The sequence below is a fragment of the Mauremys reevesii genome, linkage group 22 (assembly GCF_016161935.1).
Source record: "Mauremys reevesii isolate NIE-2019 linkage group 22, ASM1616193v1, whole genome shotgun sequence".
NCBI lineage: Eukaryota > Metazoa > Chordata > Testudines > Geoemydidae > Mauremys > Mauremys reevesii.
In genome coordinates this window covers 11405973-11433029 of record NC_052644.1, presented here as the reverse complement: position 1 = coordinate 11433029, position 27057 = coordinate 11405973, and the positions used below count along the sequence as shown (strand labels likewise).

General features: G+C 49.0%; 1 non-coding gene and 1 pseudogene across 1 annotated transcript; both read left to right on the top strand.

The window, feature by feature from the left end:
- Positions 1-25438, top strand: part of LOC120388902 — a 194104-nt pseudogene extending 168666 nt beyond the window's left edge.
- Positions 25439-26409: 971 nt separating this feature from the next.
- TRNAG-UCC lies at positions 26410-26481 on the top strand. Its single transcript has one exon. It is a non-coding gene; the product is annotated as a tRNA-Gly (tRNA).
- Positions 26482-27057: the final 576 nt, after the last annotated feature.

Sequence of the window (27057 nt, the reverse complement as noted above, 5' to 3'; positions counted from 1 at the left end):
GGAGAGAGACTTTACCTATGCCAAGTGCTGATTGGCAACCGAATGCATTACACCCTGCCTGGCAGGAAAGGTCCATCAACACCAGATAGAGTATTATGGGATGTTAAAGAAGATACAAGACTGTTGTTGTGCTCTTGACCTCCCATTAGCTGAGTTTGCAACAGAGGCTTTGGCTACACTTGCAAATTTGCAGCGCTGCAGCAGGGTGTGAAAAAACACCCTCTCCAGCGCTGCAAATTGCGGCGCTGCAAAGCACCAGTGTGGTGAAAGCCCCAGCGCTGGGAGCGCGGCTCCCAGTGCTGTAGGTTAATCCCCACAGGGAGGTGGAATATGGACAGCGCTGGGAGAACTCTCTCCCAGCGCTGGCGCTCCGACTACACTTAGCGCTTCAAAGCGCTGCCGCGGCAGCGCTTTGAAGTGCTAAGTGTAGCCAAAGCCTAAGAGTACATGGTAGGAAGGGGATGAAAAACCCCATGCAGAAAGAACTGATTATCTCTATGCTGCTTTGACTCTGGGGGGCAAAGTTTCTAGGCATAATCAAGAGATCCCCAGCTGCTTAGCCGGGGGTTAGTCCTAAAGAATATGTGGAGCTTGCTTATTACAGAAGCTTCCAATATCTTTTGAAATTTAAGACTCTAACTTGTCTGCATCTGCTTTAGCTTTGTAAACAACTTTCATTTCCTTTTAAATAAATCTTAATACAGGTTATAACAGGACTGGCTACAAGTGTTGTCTTTGTTGGAAGATCTAAGATTCAATTGACCTAAGGAAGTGACTGGTCCTTTGGGACTGGAAGTAACCTGAACATTGCTGTGATTTGTGGTGTAAGGCAGTGGCTCTCAACCAGGGGTCGGGGGCCCGCTGGGGGCCACTAGCAGGTTTCAGGGGGGCCGCCAAGCAAGGCCGGCATTAGACTCACTGAGGCCCAAAGCAGAAAGCTGAAGTCCCAGCACATCGGGCTAAAGTCCAGGGCCATGAGCCCCACCACCAGGAGCTGAAGCCAAAGCCTAAGCAATGTAGCTTTGTACGGGCCCCTATGGAATGGGGCCCCAGGCAATTCCCCTGGTTGCTACCCCCTAACGCCAGCCCTGGCTTTTGTATGCAGAATACCAGTTGTTGCGATCCACATGGGCCGTGGAGTTTTTATAGCATGTTGGGGGGTGTAAGGGACCATCTGTCACAAAGGTTGGCTCACCTGCGTGATGAGATATATGGGATGAACCATGTGATTCCATGTTAATGCTGTTACAGAGCCTGGAGCGTTTACACTGGATTCTTGGTTGGTGAAATCTACATATTGACCTCACAACCAATTTGGTGTTTGTTCCCTGCTTCTTACCAGTCTGCCTGAGGCTGGTGCTCATGCTCTCAAGTCACTGGAGACAGCGTTACAAAGACTTATGAGCGCAATGCCACCAGCAGCAATTTGCAGCACTGCAGAGCAGGCTTTACAGGAACACAGCGTGGGCCAAATGGTCTGTGGACTCAGTCAAGCCCCAGTTCTCCTCCAGTGGACGTCAGCATCCCGGCAACCTTCAAGGAGGGTCAAGGCTGCCGCTCCTTCAGTGATGATGGATCTCCAGCATAGCATCACCCCCACCCCATGACCCGCCTTGTCTCCTGAGACAGAGGTGAGTGACAGAGGGTGCACAACGGCTCCTAGGGGGGGTAGGGAGAGGGATAACAAAACATACCTTCTGGGGATCACCCCTCAGGAAGTGAAGGTGACAGGCACTGTGGTGGCAGTAAAGGGGGAGAGGAGAGTGGGAGTAGCACCCTCAAAGGCAATGCTGCCAGTGGGTTGCCCCATCACATCAGGTATGGGGCTGATAGGAGGTGAGTCCTGGGTGCCTGTGAGTCACGCTGGCACAGAAGGGGTTATATTAATAACAATTTGAGATATACCCAATATCATAGAGCTGGAAGAGATCTCGAAAGGTCATCGAGTCCAGCCCCCTGCCTTTACTAGCAGGACCAAGTACTGATTTTGCCCCAAATCCCTAAAGGGCCCCCTCAAGCATTGAACTCATAACCCTGGGTTTAGCAGCTAATGCTCAAACCACTGAGCTATCCCTGCTGCTTTAGTCTGGACTGGCCCAGTCCCTCGACACCTGCAAACCATGCCAGGACTGAAGCAGGAGTTAACAGGAGAGACCCACTCTACTTACAAAACTATCCCTCTTGCATGCATCTTATCTACGCACACAGCTCAGCTTTAAGATGCTAAACAAATCTATGAGTCAACTAAAAACAGTCATGCTCTCATCGCAAATATTAATATAATATTTTCTGATACCGGAAAGGAGCCCAGACATCTACACTGCAATTAAACAGCCCCTTCACCTGAGCCCTGTGAGCCTGAGTCAGCTGGCATGGCCCAGCTGGGGGTTTTTAACAGCAGGGTAGAGATACCCTTGCTGTCTGTTCAGCACCAGTTAACTTGATCAGCGTCTGTGCAGGAACCCTGCACAACAGGGGGCCTGACCTCAGTCGGTGGCTCTGCAACTCCTGTCATTACAGGATCCCTGATTTTCTTTAGGGCCCCTGCAGCATCTGGCAAAATGTGGGGGCAGGATCTCTGTCAGGGTCTCTGCAGTGCCCAGTACCGTGATGGGGAGTGATCTGGGTCGGGGTCAGTGCAGTGCCAGGCCCAACGGGGACACAGATCTCAGTCGAGGTCTCTGAAGTGCCCAGCACAATGGAGGCAGAAATCTGTGCCCCAGTCGTGCGTTGCCCAGCACAAGGGGGGCCGTGATCTCGGTCCAGGTCTCAGTTTTACCTGGCAAAATGGGGGGCCTGATGTCAGATGGGGTCTCTGCAGTGCTCAGCACAACAGGGGCGTAGATCTCAGTTGGGGTCTCCACAGCACCTGTCACAACAGTGGGGTGTGACCTCTGTTGGGGTCTCTGCAGCATCTGGCAGAACAGGGCCCAGATCTCACTTGGGGTCTCTGCAGCTCCAGGAACAACAAGGTCCCTGTTCTCTGTAGGGGTCTGTGCAGTTCCTGGCACAACCAGTGCCCCAAACTTGGTCAGGGTTTGTGCAGTGCCCGGCACACTGGGGGACCTGATCTCAGGCAAGGCCTGAGCGATGCTGAGTACGATAAAAGCCCTGATCTCAGTCGCACATCTGGGGAGAAAAGCAGGAAGATTTTCAAGAATTTGACATCAGTATTTCAGAACTGAGAAGAAAATGGGGCACAAACTAAATATTTGCCAATGTAAGAGAGAAACACCAACATCTGGGGAGATTTTATGTCACCATTCAACAGTTCAGGAGAAAAGGGGGGAAATTTGAGGGGATTATACAGTGATATTCAATCAACAAGAGAATGGGACGGATTCTTCTTGCCTCACACTCACAGGGCCAGGAGGGAGCCCTGGGTGATGTCTTTTTACAGGGGAAAGGAGAAGGGCTGGAGCCCGAAGGTCACTGGGTGAGGGGAGGGGCTGACAGCGGGGTCTGGGAATGTGACTAGCAAGCAGTGGGGCTGTTGGGTTGGGCAGGGTGGGGGAGGTGAAGTAGCTGGATTGGGAAACCTGGGGCAGGGCATTTCCATGGGGGGCACTTGCTCCTCCTTCCCCTTCCTGGGCCTTCCCAGGCCCCGTTGCCAGCTCAGCCCAGAGGTGTCCCTGTCTCAGGGCTCCCCCAGCCTCTGCCCATTAACCCTCTGCCCAGTTCAGAAATCACTCAGGGGAACCATTTCCCACCTAAACAAGGACAAATGGGGGGGAAACACCCCAAAGCTGAGATTTGAACAGGACACTGGCAAAGTGGAGAGAAAATGGGGCACAATCGGGGCAGGGGAACAGGGAACTTCTCAGGGATTTGAGGGAAGGGGGGGGTCACCCTGGATGTTGCTCGTTGCTCTCTAGCGAGAAAGGGGGCAGGACGGGAGAGGAGGGGGGTCCCCACGGGAGGGGGCAGCGGAAAATCCGAGGGGATCTCAGCCCCCTTCTCTCCGCTCCTCGAGTGGTCACCTGCTCTTCTCCCTCCCCCATGTCCGGGCTGCACAGACATTTTCCACCCGCCCCTTTCCCAGGCCTCCGCCCACAGCCCCCGCCCGGCCCCACGCAGGGACCCCAGTGGGGCCGGGCCCCTCCCTCCGGGACCTCCCCGTGGGGCCCCAGGGCAGAGCCTGGCCGGGCCCGGGGGCGCTGGGCTCCTGCGGGGGCAGCAGCTCCGAGCCCCCCAGGGCGCAGATCCCGGCGCTGCGAGATGCCGGGTCCCTCCCCCCCGGACACCGGGGCAGAGTCACCGCCCCGCCCCCGGGGCTCGCTCCGGTACCTAGAAGCTGCAGCTAAGGAAGGTCTCTCCCGCCGCGATCTGCGCATGCCCAGAGCTCGAACAGCACAAACCCTTCTCCGGCCCCGCCCAACGTCACTTCCGGTCCAGGGAGAGTCAGGAACTACATCTCCCAGCCTGCCCCGGGGGCGCTTCCGCCCTCTCTTTGCCAGGTAAGGGAGGGTTTCAGCAGCTGAAACTGCGCATGCTCCATGTGAGTCCCGGTAGTGACGGGAGAACAAAGCTGCTGCTGTAACTGTGTGAGCCGGTGAGTGAGAGACCCAGGGGGGGCGCTGGGGCCGGGCGGGAAAGTGACTCTGCCCCGGGGAACCTGGGAGAAGCCTCGGAGCTGCAGCAGGATCCGCCCCGGCCCCGCTGGGATGGGGGGGGGGGCAGAGCCTGGGTCCCGGCGAGGGGTCCCGGGGGGGGGGAGAAGCCGGCGTTGCGGGGGGCGGGGTAAAGGTCAGTGGGACGCGGGGTGTGTGTGTGTGAAATGTCTCTGGGTAGCCAGGAAATTCCTGGGGGGAGGGGAGTTAATTGGATCCTGTCCCTGTTTGTGCTACTTGCCTCTCGCCCCCGATACAAATTCTCTCTAGTTCTGCCCCTTTTCTCCCTCAGTGTCTCACACGGGGCTATGAAATCCGGGGAGATTCGCCCCACCCCCCTTCCAATGATCAGCTCTCTCGGCTCCCCCGATTTCCCCCTGGTCTCTGTCTACTTCTCAAATGCCCCACACCGGAGAGATTTTAAATGGACATTTTCCCACCCATTTTATCTGCAGCGATTTGACCTTGTTTAGGTGGGAAATTTATTTTCCTGGGTCATTCCCCAGAATATGGCTGCCCTGGAGTGGGGATGGGAGGAGATGCCTGTTCTCTGCCAGGGCAGGAAAGGAGGGGCACGTGTCCCCCATGGGGACTTCCCAGACCCTGGGTTCCTAACCCCACTTGTTGCCCCCTAATTACCAACACAGTTGCCCCCAGCCACCAGTTTCCAGTCACCTGCCCATCCCCCACTGCTGCCCCCTTCCCTCATCCAGGGACCTTCCAGCTCCCCCTCCCCCTCCCTTGCCCTTTTAAATCAGCTCCTCAAAGGGCTCTGAGCTGCCCATGAGAATGGTGGCAGAGGGGGACTCTCACTTTCTGTTTATGTATTGGATAGTAATATAAAATCCAGTCCAACAGTCCCCCTTTTCCTTCTAGTTCTTTATTAGCAATATAAAACTCCCTCAGATCTTGGTGTTTTTCTCTCATGTTATCAATTGCTTAGCTTGTGACATGTATTCTCTGCAAATCTCAAAGATTGTTATGAAATACTCTAAACATTTGCCCCACTTTCTTTCTACTTGTCTATTTCTAAGTGAATATGTCCTGAGTTTTTCCTTGTCTCTAATTATAAAATACTAAAAAAAAAAAAAATCTCAAATTTACACCTTTTCTCAGATTCTTGAATATAGATACAAAATGTTTCCAAATGTTGCACATTTCCACTGTGTTAATTTATCAAATATTGATGTGAAATGCACTCATATTTTACCTCATATCAACAGCTGATATAAAATCCCTCTGATGTTCCACTTTCCTCTCACTAATTTACAAAAATGGATCCAAAATCCCTCAGATTTCTACCCTTTCTCTTTCATTGCTGAACACTGATCTCAAATCTCAGGTTTTGCCTCTTTCTATGTCATCATCAAATGTCAGTTAAAAATCCTCTCAGGTTTGTGGCTGTTCCCCATGTCTCTAAATACCAGCAAATTCTCCTTCATTGGAGGGAACCTGTTGCCCTGAGTTGTTCTCCATCCTGGTTGTTGCAGGGGATTAAATTTCCTAGTGATCATCTTTCCTCTCTCCTTTGAGAATCATTTCTTCCTCCTTTATCTCTGTTAAAATGTTTGCCGATGAAAGAGATCAGCCACACATTTAATACCCATCAAATCCAGAGGCCTCCCTCTGTTTGGGGATCAGTGGTTCCCAGCTGGTAACAGAGTTGGCTGGACCCTTTTCTTTTCTCCAGCTGGCATGGGATGAGGAGGTCACTCTGAGTGCAGTGTGGGTCCAGAAGTATCCCAAACCCCATTACAAATGGTCTCTGTGAGGGGTTGCTTCCCGCAGTGTTCAGATGTAGCCACCTCTGGGGTGGATCCATGGTGGCTATTATTTACTAGTGACAGGGCATGGAAACTTCCTGCCTATTTTGGCCCTCCATGCCTTCCATTCTCCTGTTAAAGAAGCATCCCCCAGGGCTCCCTCTGCCTGTGTGACTGGCCAGCAGGGGGTGGTGATAACATTTTATCCACTTATCACACAATGTGAGGTAACACTGTTGCTGGTGGGGGGGTGGGATTTCTGTGTGTGGAGATTGCATCTGGAGCTGAAGGGGCAATGTGGTAGGGGGAGGCCTCTGGGTGGCTGGGCAGGGGGTACCCATGTCAGGTTGGTTCTGGAGGTTTGGGGTTTTGGGGTGGTGGTTCTGATGTGCCCAGCCCTGAGGCTTTGGGTCTTGGAGGTGGGTATTGCTGGGGGCCTGGTGGCTGCAGAACTGCGGGGGGGGGGTGTCTCTTGGGAAGGCGGAGCAGGGGGCTAGAGGGTGCCTGGTGCTGTGCCAAGGGCTCTGTCTGGGCTTCCCCCACTGGCTCCGGTTGGGATCCCCAGAACTAGGTCGGGGATGCCAGGCAAGCAGAGTGAGGGGTCCCACTGTAAAGCATCAGGGGGTCCCACTGTGGGGGAGGAAGGGGCTCCAGGTGAATGGCATGGCAGATCCTACTGGAGGTCAGGTGGGGGTCCAAGCAGGAAGTGAGGGACTGTTTCCAGTGGTGTGTCCCTGGCTTCTTGGGGTTCTTGGTGGGGTGGGGGGAACCCTTTGGTATTCCCAACCTGGCAGTCATGGTCTGGTGGGGATTCCCTGGCCAATGGGGCTTTAACGGGTATCTGGGTCCCAGGGAATGTCTGGTGGGCCCCTGGCTGGGCTGTGTCAGGGGCCCCTGGCAGGGGGTGTGTCTGGGGACCCTGGCTGTGGGCTCTGGGGACTTCTCCTGACCATGCTCCTTCTCTCTGACCAGCTTGTCCCAGCATCCTGGCTCCAAGTACTGCCTGACATACCCCGGCAGACCCAGTCATGGTGATAACTTTCTGACCACTTACCAAACACTGTGAAGTGGAATCACAGATTTTGCTTTCTTCTTCTCTTGAAAACTTCAGGAACTTCTGGTTCCATTGGGAAAATGAGTCGTTGTCCCCCCCCCCCCCCCCCCAGTCCTTGTCCTAGTTCTGGTGGATGAGGAAGGTGGTTAGCACTGCCGCACAATGGTCTCTTCCACAGCATTCTTGACTTATTCTTTCTGAAATCTGGTTTAATTGAGACCATTGTTAATCCAGAGTCACTGTATGGAAAGACAAGGAGTGACTCCAGATGAACAGTGGGGCAAATGAGATCGGCAATTCTCCCTGTGAGGAGGGGCTCTCATTAGCTGCTCTCTCCCGTGAGCTAAAGGAGGGAAGGCTGCTCAAACGCTCTGTCCCTCTCTGCTCAGGATATTGGGGTTCAGCTTCCTGAGTCAGGTGCTGCAGCCTCCATTGCGATCTGAGAGACCAGGCTTAGCAGCTGCTACTCCCCCAGCGGGGGTTCTGTGCCGGGAAGTGACCTTAATTTGAGCTTCTTCTCTGCCCAGCCCAGGAGATGACTTTCTCCAGCTGGTACTAGCCCCCTAGGGCAGCCCTGGGCCCTGTTTAATACTAAATTCTGAACCAGAGACTCCAGGTAACTGGAAGAAACCAAGGGAAAATGCTGGGGTCTGGCATTAAAATGACTCTACACAAATAGCCCCCCGCCACCCCCCAGTTATTTCTCCTCCTATTAGCAATTGCAGGAGCAAATGCAGCCATGGGGGAGCAAACAGCCAGGAATGGGACTTTCCTATCAGGTGGGCAGGGGGAGGGGACAGGGAAAAGGAGAAAGAGATTGAAAGGGCCAATGAGAGAGAAGAGTTTTGAAAGAGATTTCAAGATCTCTAATCTGCCCAGACAGATGTATTACTGCACCTTGGGTAGAGTCACTTTCCTGTGGACAAGATGAGGCTCAGACAGAGGAAAACTCAGTTCCTGACTCCATATCCCTCCTGCTGGGGTGTGGCTGCCGTGGGGTCAGTGTCAGAGGGAATTGTTGAAAGTGACTCCTTTGTTTCTGCTCTTTTCTAGCCTTGTGTTCAGAGACTTAGTTATGGGGGGCGGGGGAGGGAGAAGGGAGGTTAAAAATCTCTCTGTGGGGTTAGCCTGGCAGGAGGGGCAAACCTGCTGGGAGTTGTTTAATAAGGGGCCTAGATTCTGGGAACAGACCCATGAGGTTCGGTGGTGGAAATGCCCTAATTTTTTAACAGAAAATAACCCACCTACATGGGGCTAGGAAAACTGACCAGATTCATAGTGCTGGAGCCTGACCCGACTAACCAGCGGCTGCTGTGAGATATGAAGGGGGCACCCACTAGTCAGGCTTAGGGGAGATTCCCCTCCCTTCATATCCAGCTCCTCACAATGAGGAGGGTGGGCTTCCTACCAGGGAACTCTTCCTGGACTCTGCTGGCTCCACCTCCTGTATCAGTCTGTGGCTAGTAGGTGTGTGATGGATCTGCTGGGAGAGACAAGGGGCTCTCTTCATCCCCTCACCCTGGTGTTTTCTGGATGCTCTCAGTGGGGTGGGGTGAGATTCTGTTTGGCTCCTCTCCCACATGAACAGTGGGGCTGTGAGTGGTGCAGCAGGTACTGAGTGTTGGGCTCTTGATCTTTCAGGGGCCGGTGGCCTTCGAGGAGGTGGCTGTGTATTTCACCAGGGAAGTGGGGGCTCTGCTGGACTCTGCTCAGAGAGCCCTCTACAGAGACGTCATGCAGGAGAACTATGAGAATGTGACCTCACTGGGTAAGGGTTACTGTCCCCTCAGTTCTTGGAAAGGGAAATGAAGAGTTAAGGTTCACACCAGCCCCACAATGCCACCTCTCCTCTCTCCTGTTTCAGCATCACCCCAATATGCCAGTGACACACAAACTACCAGAGACCCTCCCCTGCTGCAGAACACTTTGGGATCAGAGCACAGGAGCAGTATCACACAGTGTCAAATATCTCCTGTTTGCATAAGTAAAAATGGGGGTTAGGTCCGGCATAACCAACAGAAGCTTCCCACCCCAGACCTTCTCTCAAACCCTGAGCCTTCTTTACCCAAACCAGAATTTGCTTGGGGTGTAACAGGCAGGCTGCAGGAGTCAGAGCTGCCGGTCCAGGGTTACTTATCACACAGACACTCAGTGCATCCTTGAATGCTGGCCGGGGGTATCCAGAAAGGAGAGCTCTAGCAGCAGAATGTTGAATCTCACCCAGGATTACAGATGACACAACTCCTCACTGATCTGGATTGCACCCCAGCATGTGAAAATGGCTTAGGTTGATAGTGACACTTCCTGAGACATGGAGAGTCCTGCTCCCCTATCACTGTGTGTAATAACCACAATCTCTCTTCTCTTCTGGCTCTATTCCTTAAGTCACATGACCTGACTCTTATTTTTCACATTCTGCTTTTCCAGACTAATTAGAGTCTGTTGCTCCTGAATTATAGTTTCTAATTTCCCAGTGTTCTCCACACTGAGGGATTTTCCTGCTCCCTCCCATTACACTGGACTCACTAGATTCCCTAGTACAGAAGAATGGCCATACTGGGTCTGACCAAAGGTCCATCTAGCCCAGTACGCTGTCTTCTGGCAGTGGCCAATGCCAGGTGTCCCAGGGGGAATGAACAGAACAGGTAATAATCAAGTGATTAATCTACTGTCACGCATTCCCATCTTCTGGCAAACAGAGGTTAGGGACACCATCGCTGCCCATCCTAGCTAATAGCCATTGATGGATCTGTCCTCCATGAATTTATCATATATATATTTTTTTTTTGGAACCCTGTTATAGTCTTGGCCTTCACAACATCCTTTGTTAAAGAGTCACACAGGTTGACTGTGCGTTGTGTGAAGAAATAATTCCTTTTGTTTGTGTTATACCTGCTGCCTATTAATTTCATTTGGTGATTCCTAGTCCTTGTGTTATGAGGAGGAGTAAATAACACTTCCTTATTTACTTTCTCCACACCAGTCATGATTTTATAGACCTCTCATACCACCCTTTTCTCCATCTCTTTTCCAAGCTGAAAAGTCCCAGACTTTTTAATCTCTCCTCATACAGAAGCTGTTCCATACCCCTAATCACTTTTTTTGCCCTTTTCTGAACCTTTTCCAATTCCAATGTATCTTTTTTGAGATGGAGTGACCACATCTGCATGCAATATTCAAGATGTGGGTGTACCATGGATTTATATAAAGGCAATTTATTTTCTGTTTTATCTATCCCTTCCTTAATGATTCCCAACATTGTTCTTTGTTTGTTTTTTTGACGGCCTCTGCACCTTGAGTGGATGTTTTCAGAGAACTAGGCACAATTACTTCAAGATCCCTCTCTTCAGTGGAAACAGCTAATTTAGACCCCATCATTTTATATGTGTAGTTGGGATTATGTTTTTCAATGGGCTGCACTATGTGCTATCCTGACATCTAGTACTGCTGAGATCCTGCATTCAGTAATATCCCTGTGCTTCCTGTTCCCTTTCTCCCCTCAACCCCGCCAGACCATGGTTCCTGTTCCCAGCTTCCCCAGGACTCTCTCATTGTCTCTGGACCTCTCTGTCGGCAAGAAGGAGTGCCAGGGATTCTTGCCCTGTGTCTTGAGTCTTCGATTTCTGGGACATGGATTTACTTTCTCTGTGTTTTAGGAGCCTCTTTGAAATTGAGTGTCTGTGACATTAACCACGGTGCAATCTGGAGTGTTGAACAGCTGTGTCCCCTCAGTTCCGCAAGCTGGGGTGCCTTTTACACTGCTTTACTGTGAGAGCAGCCACTCCCGGGCAGTTAACACACAGTCTCCAGCATGTAACTTGCTCCCAGCTTCACAGTATTGAGTGCTGCTAGTCAATGACTCATGAATTACAGTACCCCACAGGAGAACCCCAGAATATTCTCCGATCCCAGACTTCCCCCAGATATATGCATCTTGCACTGTCCAGCACACTGCTGAACAACGCAAGCTCATATGAAATCTGTCATTTCATCAGTGGAAAATGACATGCACCAGCCTTATTATCCCAAATGGAGTTTCCAACACACTTTAATCCAACCACACTGGTTAGATAAACAATAAACCAAGATTAACTACCGGGGAAAAAGAAGATTTCAAGTGACTAAGGTAGTGAGGCATAAAAGTCAGAATTGGTTACAAAAGAAATACAAGATAAAGGCTATGGCTACACTTGCACTTCAAAGCGCTGCCACGGCAGTGCTTTGAAGCGCTAAGTGTAGTCAAAGCGCCAGCACTGGGAGAGAGCTCTCCCAGCGCTGTCCGTACTCCACCTCCCTGTGGGGAATAACGTACAGCTCTGAGAGCCGTGCTCCCAGCACTGGGGCTTTGACCACACTGGCGCTTTGCAGCGCCGCAATTTGCAGCGCTGGAGAGGGTGTGTTTTCACACCCTGCTGCAGCGCTGCAAATTTGCAAGTGTAGCCAAGGCCAAAAACTAGCATCTAAGTTTATAAGCTAAAACGGCTTGAAAGCAAATGTTTCTCACCATATGCTGAGACAGGCTGGTTTTCCTATCAGCCAGGACTCCCCCTAACCCGCCCCTGCTGCCTAAGTTCAGCTCTTCAGGAGTTATCATGAGCAGAGGGAAAGGTGGGGGAGAGAGAGAGTCTCAAGCATTTTCCTCACCTTTTGGTAATTCAATCCTTTATTAGAAACAACTTCAGTCTCAGCTGAGTCATGGTGACAGGCTCTCTGTTGAAGATGCGAGCTTCAAGTGTCCCTGTGATGGAATGTAAATGTCTTCTTCACACCTTCCCCCACCAGAGAATGGCTATTTAACCAGCTGTTTGCCTTGCTGTCTCTGAGGAACTGGTCTGTGGGTGTTCTCCAGAATTGTAACTTTTTCAGTAGTAATATACTGTAAAATCTCATTTACATACAATGTTGCTACACATTTTAACAAGAGGATAATATTCACTAGATTGTGTTTTCAAATGATACCTCACAAGCCATACTATGTACAAAATTGGTCATAATTTTTTAGAAGAGTGAACAAAGGGGTACAGACTGACACCGTGTCTGCCTGTGTGTGTTCCCAGCAGAAATGTGGGTATTTCAATCCCTCAGAAGCAAAGTGTTTGGCATCTTCAGTGACCTGGGGAGCTGGCCATGGGAATTCACCGTTTTACTAAGTCTGACACTGTATGGAATTGTGTGATACTTTGTATTACTATTTTATTAATAAAATTATTGCAATGAATTGTGCTAGATATGCCATGTAAGGTGTCAGTGAAAATGTTATGATTTTCCCAGTGTGATCATTTTGTTCCTATATTTGTATCACCTTTGTAGTGTGAGTTATAGATATGTATTTCCAGACTTGTGCAGCGTTTCTGGGTGACACCCCCAGACATAGTGGCATCAGCACTGCCTAGCCTGTTTAATGGCCCAGCCAGGGTCATCAGCTGTACAGTGAACCCATGGAAAGAATTAACGGGATACACCTATTGAGTCAGCAAGACATGCAGGGGTATGCCTGTGTCACAGCGTGTTGGGGAGTCAGGGCCCTGTACCCTCACTTCCTGCGATTCACCGTGACTCTCAGCCAGCCAGAGAGAAGGTTTACTAGATGAAAAGGAACACAGTCCCAAACAGAGCTTGTAGGTACAACCAGGACCCATCAGTCAGGTCCCTTAGGAGGGAGGTGGGCTTAGAGCTTAGACCCCAGCCTTACGGTTCCGTCTGCTTCCCCAGACTGCTGAAAACTGAAAATCCCCTCCAGATGTCTCACCCAGCCTTCTCCTGGCTCCTCCTCCAGCCTTTGTCCAGTTTCCTGGGCAAAGGAGTCACCTCGCTGCAACCCCCCTCTTGGCTCAGGTTAGAGGCTGAGGTGGTATCCCTCAAGTGAAGTCACCCTCTGCTGTCCCATCCCCAATGCAGACAGTCCCAGTAAAACTCCCCTCCAACATTCCCAGATCAATCTGCCACACTCCCTATTGTGTCATATCTCTCCCCCGTTCGAGACTGAACTGAGCAGGGTCACTCTGACCAGTGACCTGGGGAAGTTCAGTGCCACCTCTCTGGGACAACACATCCACTATCATGTTGGCACTCCCCTTCCTATGGACCACGTCCGTGTCATAGTCCCGCAGGAGCAGGCTCCACCTCAGGAGCTCGACATTGGCTCCTTTCATCTGGTGTAGCCAGGTCAGGAGAGAGTGGTCAGTGTGCATGGTGAAGTGTCGCCCAAATAGATATAGCTCTAGTTTCTTAAGCGCCCACACCACAGCCAGGCATTCCTTCTCGATGGCCACGTAGCTTTGTTCCTGGGGTAGCAACTTCTTGCTCAGGTACACAGTGGGGTACATCTCCCCCTTTTCATCATCCTGCATTAACACTGCCCCCAGTCCCATGTCTGCGGCATCGGTGAACACCATAAAGGACGTGTCAAAGTCTGGGTTTGCCAGAAGTGAGCCACTGACCAGAGCCTCCTTCAGCGCACAGAGCGCCATCTGCCACTCATTGGTCCAGACCACTTTGTCTGGCTTCCCTTTCTTGCATAGCTCAGTGATAGGGGGAGCCATGTCTGCTGGGGTCCCAGTGCCCTTGGTATTTGCTGGGCTCCTCCCAGCCCTTTCCCTAGGAATAGTTAGGAGGGGTCCTGGGATGCCCTCGGCAGCTGTCTGACCGCTCCCAGATGGGACAGATACTGGTGCCTGCCCTTCATCTGCGGGCTGCTTCCCTCAGAGACAGGGACGGGCTCCGCTGACGGATCCTCCTCCTCCAGCTGGGCAATCAGCTGTTCTTTGGTGAGCCTCCCAATGTGCAGCCACCTTTGCCTGCACAGCTCGACTAGGTCGCTCTTAAGGCGCTTCTTATACATCTTCCCGCTGGCCACTCAGAGGCCTGTGTGCTCTCAGTTCCCTATGGTTTCCAGGAGGAACCCCTAGTGTGCCAGACCTTTTCCAGGTCACCACCTCTCTCCCAGGGTCAAGCTGCAGACGACTCTGCCCTGAGCCTACTCACCACAGTCCCCAGGGGGGCCCCATTACTGCAGTCCTTCTCGCTGGTCACACACTCCCAGGGGTTAAGCGTAGCTCCTCCACCCCCCAAACCATTCCACTCTGAATCTTCAGCACACTGGTCCCCATCAATCCCCCTTTGTTTTACTGCCCACCAGTTACTTACTGCAGGAAGCGCCATCCACGGGGTGCAGTACATCCCACCACTGCCACAGAGTATGGGGGAGTCAGAGCCCTGCACCCTCACTTCCTTTCATTTACCGTGACTTTCAGCCAGCCAGTAAACCAGAAGGTTTATTAGATGACAGGAACACAGTCCCAAACAGAGCTTGTAGGTACAACCAGGACCCCTCAGTCAGGTCCCTTGGGGGGGGGCAGGGAGTTTAGACCCCAGCCTTGGGGTTCCCCAGACTGCTCCAAACTCAAAACCCCCTCCAGCAGTCTCACCTAGCCTTCCCCCAGCTTGTTCTCCAGCCTTTGTCCAGTTTCCCGCCCGAACCCCCCTCCTGGCTCAGGTATCATCCCTCAAGTGAAGTCATCCCCTGCTATCCCATCCGTAATGCAGACAGTCCCAGTAAAACTCCCCTGCGACGTTCCCAGGTCAATCTGCCCTGCTCCCTACTGCGTCACAGCCTGTATACTGAGAACTCCAAGGCTTTTCCATGCCATGTGCTGTGAAGCTTGTGTTTGGGACACAGGAAGTAGATGCTACAAGGCCAAGGAATATAAGGGCAGCTGCATCATATCCATTTTGTCTTCAAACCCTCTGGAGCAGCTTTTCAACAAACTGAAGCATTGAACGAAGGACTGAATGACCCATCCAAACTGTGGATGTGTTCCAAATGGACTTTCAAGCCAGCAACTCACCAATACTACTAAGAACCTGTTATATAGATTTTGGAATGTATCTGACTGCTTTCCCATTTAACAACTCCCTTCTTCTTTCTTTTATAATAAACCTTTAGTTTAGATGCTAAAGGACTGGCGTGGAACATGGTATTTTATGTAAGATCCAAACCTATACTGACCTGGTGATGTGGTTGACCCTTTGGGGTCAGAAGAACAGTTTGTCTATGCACACAGAGTTTTTAAATAACCTTTCACTGTACTGGACCTAGGTGCTGATTGGGAGTCAGAGAACTGGGATGCAATAAATGGGACTGTGTGATTTCTTTTTTCAGCTTCTCAATAGCGAGTTTGGAGAATCAGAAGCACAGTTTGTGACTGGTTGGTGAGTTTAACTTCAATGTTAACCACCAGTTTTAGGAGCATCTGCCCTCCATTTTTCAGGCTGCCCTGACCTTGGTCTTTTCAGTGAGGACTGCCCCAGGCACACCAGGTCACACTAAGCACTGAAGTTAAATTAATAGATTTTTTTTTTTAATAACAATGTTATGAAATCAAGTGAACTCCTTTATTTTCTTTCATCTGAGCAGGGTTTCCAGTTTCCAAACCTGATGTGAACTCCGAGCTTGAGCAAGGGGAAGAGTCATGGGTCTCAGACCTCCAGGGTTCAGAGGAAAGAGAGATCCTGAGAGTTCCCTGCACAGGTGAGGAAACATTAAACCAACTCAGAATCTGTAAGTGCCTGAAGGAAACATCTGGGATCCCCTACAAAGCCCTTGGGAGGTCTAGCAGGGGTCATATCCTCAGGGTAAATTAGCTCATGCTTTCCTGTAGATCCTAGTAGACACCAGGCAGTAGCTTCTTCCCTTCCTCCTGTGAATTTGGATAGGATGTGAAGGCCAAATTGATCCCCTCCTCTCTCCTATTTGTGTTATGCTTATAATAAGCACATCAGATCTTTTTCAGGGGAAAAGGCAATACACTGCGTTTATTGAAGATACAACAATTAGCATATGCATTCAATTACACCATAAACATACACTGTCCTGCCAGTCGATGTTACAGTTACCAGTCCAGAGTCCAGATCAATCTTGTGGCCAGCTAGGTTGATCACACGTAGGAGGAGCTGGGTTCTGTTGGTTGCAATGTGATTCTCTGGGGAAGTCTAGGCAGGATGAACCCAAAATTTCATGGCAAGGCACCCTGTTTTTATATAGTGATTTTCCTTCATTGCAACCAATGAGTTTTGCACCATCATGCTGTAATCAATTGTTTGTTGAGTGCTTGTTTTCTTAAATTGTTCCTCTCATCCTTTATCTTTTTCTTCCATCTAGCTCTTCAGGGAGTTATCCCAGGCTGGTTTTGATCAGAGCTGTCTTGTCCCCATGAGATAGGTGCCTGTCTCATCTTTAGAGTCATCAATCTGCCTCCTTTGACATTTCAGTAGGGGTGTGTTGCAGCCTCCTGGTGCCCTTGCATCTGTCTTTGGTTCCTCCCTCGTACATTTGGTTCAGCGATGGCCTTCACACTTATCTCTTAATACCTACATTTCTCATTCACACACAAAACATAATTAATTTACGCAGAACATTTTGAACGGGAATATCAAATTGCAATGCAAAAGAAAACAATCATGGCATTCTTTTACTTATTTTAAAATGCTAAACCAACAACAAATTGGTGACCCTCAAAGATCTGTTACTGCCTTGAAATCAGTCCAGACACAGATTCTGGCTAATATATCTCTAAACATGGGTCTATTAGGCCGTTCCGTTGTTATTCAAAAAGGGTGGCTGGCAGAATATGATCAAATCCTAAACCAATACTTTAAATACATGCTACGTTCTTATTCTTTATCCTTCATTCTAAATTATATAAAATACAAAAACAAAATCCTACAACTACATTTGGGGGAAGAGTTTGTGGGAGTCCAGTTCCTGATTTTTTATTTGACCTCTCTCCAGCACTTATTTTGGTTTGGCCTCCCCCTTTCTATCCCTGTCTGAGGTTTCTGTCTCTATCAAGCAGGTGATGCAATGGTATGTGACAAAGAGGAACAGAAGTCTCAGAAGGAAAATGTTTAGGAAGTGGATAAACACAGAATTATCGCAAAGATCAAAAAGCAATGTAACCAGGAGTCATGATCAGGGACAATCCTGTGAGATTCAGCACAAATCAGAAAAAGCAGGGAAAGCATCCTGGGGAGAAAGTGGGTAAATGTATTTGCTGACAGAGAACTCAGAAGGACATCAAAGAAACCACAACACAGCAGGAAATCCTCACGGGAAAGAGAAAAAAATACATTCACTGAGTGTGGGGAAAACTAACGTGACTATTCAGCCCTTATAAAGCATCAGAGAATCTGCACAGGGGTGAGGCCCTGTAAATGCAGTGAGTGTGGAAAATGCTTCACTAAGAGCTCAGCCCTTTCTGAACATCAGCAAATCCACACAGGGGAGAGGCCCTGTGAATGCAGTGTATGGGAAAACCTTCTCTTGGCACTCAGTCCATTGTTAGCCATCAGAGAATCTGCAAGGGAGATCAACACCATAAAAACGTCTAGGGCTATCCATACCTTTTTTTCTTTAATAATTTTCCTGATTCCCACATAGTAACTTTAAAGCTGTTTGAACTGTTTACTGCACCGTTATCCCTCAGCTTGCCCAGTTGAGTGGCCCATTTTTGCAGTTTGCCCTGTTTTGAGGTGGACCCATTTGTCCTTTCTATCAACTCCATTGTCCCATAAGTAATTCGAGTGTGCCCTTCCTATCAGGAGCCAGGGAGCATCACATTTATAGCATTCCTCCTATTGCAAAGTTATTGTTAGAGTCACCAATGATACAGTTTGTATCATTGCCAGTTGTTCTCACGTTGCTCTGGGTTGTGCTGAAGAACAGTTATATTGGGAACTTTTCAAATTATATGTAAATGAAGAGGAGCCGGGGCAGGGAAAAAAGTGTCATTTCAGCCTCTGTGACACTGGAAGGATTAAAATTGTGGTGGTGAAGCAGCACCTCGTGCTCAGGTTCTGGGATGTCCTTTTCTGCAAATAATTCAAACATTGCTTATATAAGCAGTTTAATTTGTGAAACACGTACTCATTTCCATTTTTATTTTTTAAATGCAGTATACCAATGGGCTAAGGCAACCCACCATGGAGTAAGGGCCTGTCCATTTTGAGTCTAGTGAGTGACCCCATTTCCCCCATTTTAAGGTTCCCTTTTTAACTGTTTTGTAATAGTGTGGCAGCCACGGCCATGTTATTAGCTGCCAAACATTCATTTGTTTAACAAAAGGCTGTGATTCATCAGGGAAACGCAGGGCTGGGGCTGTGAGAGCCTTTTGTGTTAGCAGGGTTAAAGCGGAGTCCTGCTCTTTTCTCCATTCCCATTTTGTCTTTTTTTTTAATCAGTTTCCACAATGGGTGAGTTATTTTAGCATATTTATAGATGTGGACTAAGAAAATTGATTCCTCCTAGCAGTATTCTTAAAGAATGGGTGTCAGTAGGGGCCGGCATTTTTACGAGTGCCCTTACCTTCCTCTGATGTACCTGTCTTCCGTCTTGTCCTTTGGTTTGACTTCTTTGTGCTGCAATTTATGGGCAGTTCTTTTCTTCCTTTATCAGTTAGGTAATTTGCAAAACACAGACACTTTTTTGCTTGCTTTAGGATTTAAAGCCATTAGCAGCTTAGAGAATCTTTCTTAAAAGGGACACAGTCAGCTTCCACCAGAGTTTTGATTACATTTCACTCCTGCTTCTAAAACACACAGCGATCTGAAAAAGAACACACAGCGATCTGAAAAAGAAAACACAACCTATTGTGGGTCCCTCTGGAGCCCTAATAGGATTTTAATTAAGTAGTATGGTATGTGTTTGCATTTCTTTTACCCCTTCTACAATATACACTACACATATTCTGGGGAAAATGCACATTCCTTCCATAGTTTAATTTGTATAACATTAGCCGTATTAATTTTTACATAAGGTGTAACTTTCTTTTATGCTCAAAATTTTTATGTACTCTTATCAAAGCGACAGTTTGATTACATAGAGCCACCCTGAGACTCAGTGTGGGGCACTGTATATTTTTAAATTTCTTATTTTTTTTACCCCCCCCCCCAAAAAAAAAAACCCACAACCACACACCATACCCCCTCCTCCCCCCATTCTCCTGGTTTTAACTGCCCTGCTGCAGCCATGACTTTGGTCTTTTAAAAATATATTGAACTTTTAAAGCATTAAGGTACCTTAAAGGTTAAACGCTAAATACCAAATCAAACAACACTTGTTACCTGTGTCTGGCAAAAAGTGTTTCTCCATTTTGCAACTTTGAATGAAAGATTCAAATGGATTTTAGTGGTATTATTTAAAAACAAAACCAATTCATCTTAAATCTGCAAAACAAGAATTTTACAAACGCAAGTGTTGCTTTAGGTTCTAAACACTCCACATATTTACACAATATATTTATATACACTTTTTTCCTTAACCTTCCTTACACTGCTTTTAATTTTTACACAGCTGTACATAGACTACATTTGTGGGTAGTTACGTTCCAATAGAAACCCCTTGTTCTTTTAGCAAATTTGAAATCATTTGACTATGAACAATTTAGTCAGATTGTCTCTTTGCCTGGCTTATTTACAGACCTTCCTTTGGAAAAGGGCCCAGTTTCCCTTCAGAATGGCTGCAAAGAAACCAAGAGTTCTCTTTCTATAACTTCTTTTTTTAACTTTTTACAACATTCAACTACTTAATTCCCTCAAGCCTCTGCAGAGGGAGATTCTCACTCTCTTTGAAATCTCTTGCTTATCTCCTCAAATGACACCTTCATCAACTCAGAGTTCACCATTCCAAGTATTGTTCCAAGGATCTGAATTCCCCATGGCCTAAACTTACTTTTTTTTTTTCCTTTTGCCACCATACCCTCAGGGCTTCCAACCTGCTTTCCATTTTTTTTATTTGTTTCTTACCTGCTTATCAGGGCCCGACCCTGCTTTCCTCGCTGAACCATCCCTTTTCATGGACACAGGCTTTGTTCCACTACCAATTTAGCAAGGAGGGTGGGCTCCTCAACCAGCCCCCACCCTCCTGGTCCCTCTCCTTAATCATTTCCTTTAAAATTGTGAAATCATCACAGTATCATTGACAAAATACTACACTGCCCAAACTCCTATAGCCTTTAGAGTTTAGTTTAACAGAGTGTAGCAGCATCGAGACTCACCACCGCGACGCCACCTGCTGGTCAGTCTGGGAATTAGCTTTCGCCAGCCATGAAGTGCCCTCTGTGTGTGGTGTCTCGCCCGTTGTCTGCTCTGCTGGTTTCGGACCCGCGTTGCTCCCTGCTCAGCGGCATCCGCTTCAGGACACTGCCCTCCGGCAGTGCCCACTACTCCATTCTCATCCCCTTCCGGGGGGGTGGGGGGGAGGAGATAACAGTCCTTCGGCTTGCACCTGCCTTGGTAGCCAACCACAACCCCATAGTCTAGTCACTCTTCTTGGGCATGTTGCAGTCTGTCTCTGCCACACTTCTCTGCAGCCAGGTGCAGTGGAAGGGGGGGGACCCAGGCCCACCTGCTAATCTGGGTCCCGACCCAGGGACCCTCTAGCGGCAGCTTCTCTGCCCTCCTTCTCTAGCTATTTTCCCTGGGCCACTTCCCTGTTGGCCCCTTGCACCTTCTTGGCCCTTCTAGTCAGGAATCGCAGCCTGGCAGGTAATGGGCCAGGGCTCTCATCTGCTCCTCCAAGCTGGCCCAGCACTGCTCTGTCCAAGGTTCTTACCTCCCTACCTCAGGAGCCAGTCCTTCTCTCTTGCTAGTCAGGGAGAGATATTCAGGGTCAGGGTATATTCACCTATGCAATTTTCTCTCGGCAGACGGGTAGGAGCGAGGACTCTAACCCTCCTCCTTGTGGCCCAGCACTTCTACGACCGGGGTCAGGGTGGCAGGTTTGTAGACATTTTGGTGGTGCTCAGAACCTGCCCCCCAAACTCCATCCCCACCTGTCAATGGCTCTGGGAGGGAGTTTGGGTGGTGGGAGGAGGTCCTGGGCTCGGGCAGGGGATTGGTGTGCAAGACAGGAGACAAGTTGGGCTTTGGAAGGGAGTTAGGATTGGGGAGAGAGGTCTAGGGTGCAAGCTCTGGGGTGGAGTTTGGGTGCTGGGTGCAGGCTCTGGGGGTGTAGGAGGGGGTGAGTGGTGCAGGCTCTAGGAGGGAGTTTGGGTGCAGGAGAGGGTGTGTGGGAAGGGGGTTGGTGTGCAGGCTCTGGGTTGGAGTTTGGATATTGGGTGCAGGCTCCAGGCTAGGGCAGGGGGTGGGGTGCAGAAGGGGATGAGGGGTGCAGGCTCTGGGAGGGAGTTTGTGGACAGGAGGGAGTGCATAGGGAGGGGGTGCAGGTTCTGGAATGGAGTTTAGGTGTAGGCTCTGGGCTTGGGCAAGGGATGGGAGTGTAGGAGGGGGTGAGGGGTGCAGGCTCTGGGGGAGTTTGGGGGCAGGAGGAGATGTGTGGGAAGGGGGTGGGGGTGCAGGCTCTGTGATGGAGTTTGGGTTCTGTGTGCAGGCTCCAGGCTGGGACAAGGGCTGGGGGTGCAGGAGGGAATAAGGGGTGCAGGCGCTGGGACTGAGTTTGGGTGTAGGCTGGGGGTGGGAGGAGGGTGGAGGGAGGGGTGCAGCCTCTGGGAGGAAGTTTGAGGGGCAAAGGGGGGGGTACAAGCTCTTGGGGTGTGTGTGTGCAGCAGATATCTCTGGTTCCTAGGCAGGGCAGGCCAGGAGTCGTCCATGTGTTGCTACCCCCAGGCACCACCCCCACAGCTTCCCATTGGCTGCAGGGGCACTTGGGTCAGGACACAGCCTCCCCCCACCACCCAGGGGATTCAGGGAGGAGCCGGCAGACACGTGGAGTGAACAGGGAGGAAGCCACTCTACTCTGCTGCACTGCCAGTGGTGAGTGGGGGCCCCGGGCTGTTTTAAATGGTCCAAAGGATGCGTTGAGGGGACCCAGGGGCAGAAGATGGGGCTGAGGGAGATACCCAGCCCCAAACATTGCTGAAGCCGGGCCCTGGGCCACGACTATTTCTGGTGCCCAGGCACCATGGGCCCATAGGACTCGCCACCCATGCTGGGGGCGTATATACCTAGACAGTTTGTATATATCTTATCTGTATAGTTTTCCCCTACAGACGGGTCGGAGCTAGGACTCTAATCCTCCCCCTATTGCCTAGATCTTCTACGACTGAGGCTGTGCACACTTGAGTGGTTGATCACTTTATACGTATGGTATATACCTTTTAGCAATATTTAGCAGTATGTTCAACAACCATAGTGCATGTCTTCACCCTTTTGCAATTTTCCATCAAAAATGTTATGCTTATAAGAAGCACACGGGATCTTTTTCAGGGGAAAAGTCAATATGCTGCATTTATTGAAGATACAACAATTAGTATTTCCATTCAGTCACACCACACACGGTCCCGCCAGTGTATGTTATAGTTGCCACTCCAGAGTCCGGATCAATCTAGCGGCCAGCAAGGTTGATCACGGGTAGGGAGGAGCCAGGTTCTGCTGGTCATGACATGATGCTTTGGGCAAGTCTTGGCAGGTCGAACCCAGAGTTTCATGGTAAGGCACCTTGTTTATATACTGATTTTCCTTAATTGAGACCAATGAGTTTTGCACCGTCGTATTGTAATCAATTGTTGTTTGACGAGTGCTTATTTTCTTAAATTGTCCTTCTCATCCTTTATCTTGTTCTTTCATCAAGTTCCTCAGGGAGTTCTCCCAGGCTGGTTTTGGTCACAGCTGTCTTGTCCTCACTGATAGGTGCCTGTCTCATCTTTAGAGTCGTCAATCTGCCCTCCTCTGACATTTCACTAGGAGTGTGTTGCAGCCTTCTGGAGCCCTTGTGTCAGTCTCCGGTTCCTCCCTTGTACATCTGGTTCAACGATGGCCTTCACACTTATCTTTTTAAACACACATTCCTCATTCACACACAAACCAGAATTAATTTACACAGAACATTTTGAGCAGGAACATCAAATTGCAATGCAAAAGAAAACAATCACGGCATTCTTTTACTTATTTTAAAATGCTAAATCTACAACAAATTGGTGACCCTCGAAGATCTGTTACTGCCTTGAAATCAGTCCAGACACAGATTCTGGCTGATGTATCTCTAACCATTGGCCCATTAGGCCATTCCTTTCTGTTACTCAAAAAGGGTGGCTGGCAGGATATGATCAGATCATACACTAATACAGGGGTAGGCAACCTATGGCACGTGTGCCTAAGGCGGCATGAGAGCTGATTTTCAGTGGCACTCTCACTGCCCAGGTCCTGGCCACCGGTCCAGGGGGCTCTGCAGTTTAATTTAATTTTACATGAAGCTTTTAAAACATTTTAAAAACCTTGTTTACTTTACATACAATAGTTTAGTTCTAAATTATAGACGTATAGAAAGAGACCTTCTAAAAATGTTAAAATGTATTACTGGCACGTGAAACCTTAAATTAGAGTGAATAAATGAAGATTCGGCACAGCACTTCTGAAAGGTTGCCGACCCCTGCACTAATACATTTAATACATGCTACATTATTATTCTTTATCCTTCATTCTAAATCAGATAAAACATAAAAAAATCCTGCTACTACATTTGGGGGAAGTCAGTTCCTGATTTTTATTTAACTTCTATCCTGAACTTTTTATGGTTTGGTCTTCCCGTTCCAACCCTGTTTAAGGTTTCTGTCTATATCACAGCAGGTGAAACAATGATATGTGAGAAAGAGAAGCAGAATTCTCAGCAGGAAAATCTTGAGCAAGTGGATAAACCCAGAGCATTATCACAAAGATTGGAAAGGAATGTGTCGAGCAGTCATGAGCAGGGACAATCGTGTGAGATTCAGCACAGACCAGAAAGAGAGCAGGGAAACCAGCCAGGGGAGAAAGTGGGTAAATGTATTTCATGTCGAGGAACTCAGAAAGACCTCAAGGAAACCACAACAAAGCAGGAAATCCTCATGGGAAAGAGAAAAAATACATGCACTGAGTGTGGAAAAAACATATGTGACTACTCGGCCCTTATAAAGCATCAGCAACTCCACACAGGAGAGAGGCCCTATGAATGCAGTGAGTGTGGGAAAAACTTCACTCGCAGATCACACCTCATTAATCATCAGAGAATCCACACAGGAGAGCGACCTTATAAATGCAGTGAGTGTGGGAAAACCTTCAATCACGGCTCACACCTTACTAATCATCAGAAAATCCACATAGGGGAGAGACCTTATGAATGCAGTAAGTGTGGGAAAAGCTTCACTCAGAGATCACACCTTACTAGGCATCAGACAATCCACACAGGGGAAAGGCCCTATGAATGCAGTGAGTGTGGGAAAAGCTTCAATCACAGCTCAGCCCTTTCTGAACATCAGAGAATCCACACAGGGGAGAGGGCCTATGAATGCAGTGAGTGTGGGCAAACCTTCAGTCGCAGTTCACACCTTAGTAATCATCAGACAATCCATACAGGAGAGAGGCCCTATGAATGTCGTGAGTGTGGGAAAAGCTTCACTACCAGCTCAGCCCTTTCTGAACATCTGAGAATCCACACAGGGGAGAGGCCCTATGAATGCCATGAATGTGGGAAAAGTTTCACGGTCAGCTCAGCCCTTTCTGAACATCAGAGAATCCACACAGGGGAGAAGCCCTATGAATGCAATGAGTGTGGGAAAACCTTCGGTCGCAGTTCGTGCCTTTTTCAACATCAGAGAATCCACACAGGTGAGAGGCCCTATAAATGCATTGAGTGTGGGAAACGCTTCACTACCAGCTCAGCCCTTTCTAAACATAAGAGAATCCACACTGGTGTGAGATCCTACAAATGCCGTGAGTGTGGGAAAACCTTCAATCAGAGATCAAACCTTATTAAGCATCAGAGAACCCACACAGGAGAGAGGCCGTATGAATGCCGTGAGTGTGGGAAAACCTTCAGTAGCAGTTCAAACCTTATTAAGCATCAGAGAATCCACACAGGAGAGAGGCTGTATGAATGCAGTGAGTGTGGGAAATGCTTCACTACAGACTCAGCCCTTTTTCAACATCAGAGTAACCACACAGGCAAGAGGACCTATAAATGCAGTAAGTGTGGAAAAACCTTCACTACCAGCTTAGCCCTTTCTGAACATCAGAGAATCCACACAGGAGAGGCCCTATGAATGCAGTGAGTGTGGGAATACCTTCTGTTGGCACTCAGCCCATGTTAACCATCAGAGACTCTGCAAGGGAGATCAACACCACAAAAACCTCTAGGGCTTATCCATACTTTTTTCTTTAATACTTTTCCTGATTCCCACATACTAACTTTTAAAGCTGTTTGAACTGTTTGCTGCACCGTTATCCCTCAGCTTGTCCAGATGAGTGACCGATTTTTGCCTTTTGCCATTCACCCTGTTTTGAAGTTGATCTATTTGTCGTTTCTATAATCTCCATTGTCCCATGACTATTTCAAGTGTGCCCTTCCTATCCGGAACGAGGGAGCATCACATTTATACCATTCCTTCTATTGCAAAGTTATTGTTAAAGTCAACAGTGATACAGATTGTATCATTTCCAGTTGATCTCATGTTGCTCTGGCTTGTGCTGAAGAGCAGTTATATGAATGAAGTTATATGGCTCCCTGTTGAGGAGTTGTACCGTACCTGCCCCTGGAGACTGTCTCGTTTTATACTCTTAGAGCTTTTTCTCTTCAAACCCCTTATCCCAATCTATGGGCCAACTTCCTCATTTCAGAGTTTAGAATTTACTCTCATCACCCTCGTATGGCACCTTCCATGTGAATTAGACAAAGTAAGTGGGTGAAGCTCCATGGCTAATGAAAACTGATGCTCTGGGAGAGGCCTGAACTCATAACCCCAGCAGTGCACCTCCTTCACTAGCCAGTTGTACCCCTGTAGGTTCTTCATAAACAAGCTTGGGAAGTAGGTAGTTACCTGTGTCTGTGATTAACAACTTTGGTGGCTTAATTGAAAAGCTGGTGGTTCAAACCCAGGTGAAGATGGAGGTGGTTTTTTTAGTGATAGGAATCAAGTACATTTTAATAGGCAGGAAAATGCCTCAGTTCTGGTCTAGCTTTACTGGGCAAGCATAAGTGGTACTTTTACCAGATGCATTGGTGGTATAGTGGTGCGCATAGCTGCCTTCCAAGCAGTTGACCTGGGTTCAATTCCCAGCCAATGCAGTCATGTGATGTTTTCTCTGCTGGGAATTGGTTTAATTTCCATCACATTATATCAGTTTATCAATGGAATGAGAGAATCAATATCCTGCAGGTCATTAAACACACAGGAGAGGAAGAAAGGGGCAGGACTATACAGTGAGCAGGTGGAGTCATCCTGGTATTACAATGTTTGGTTTATTTTTTAATTTTTTTTCCCTTTACTTCCCTCTCCCTTTTTGACTCAGAGCCTTTAAGGTCAGAAGGGACCAGTGTCATCATCTAGTCCAACCTGCTGCACCTTGCAGGCCAAAAGACCCCACCCACCCACTCCTGTAATAGACCCGGGAGGGGAGGCAGTTCTGTGCTCTGCCCCTACCCCAGGCAGCGCATGGAGGCCCTCTGCTCCCCTCCTCCAATGGGTGTGCAGAGATATGCCAGCAGTACTAAGGTGGCTCCCTGCCCACTCTGCTTCCGTCCGTCCGTGCCGCTCCCAGATGTGGCTGGCATGTCCCAGCATCCCCTGGGGTGAGGGGAGTGTCTCCATGTGCTGCCCCTGCCCCAAGTACCAACTCCGCAACTGCCATTGGCCAGGAACTG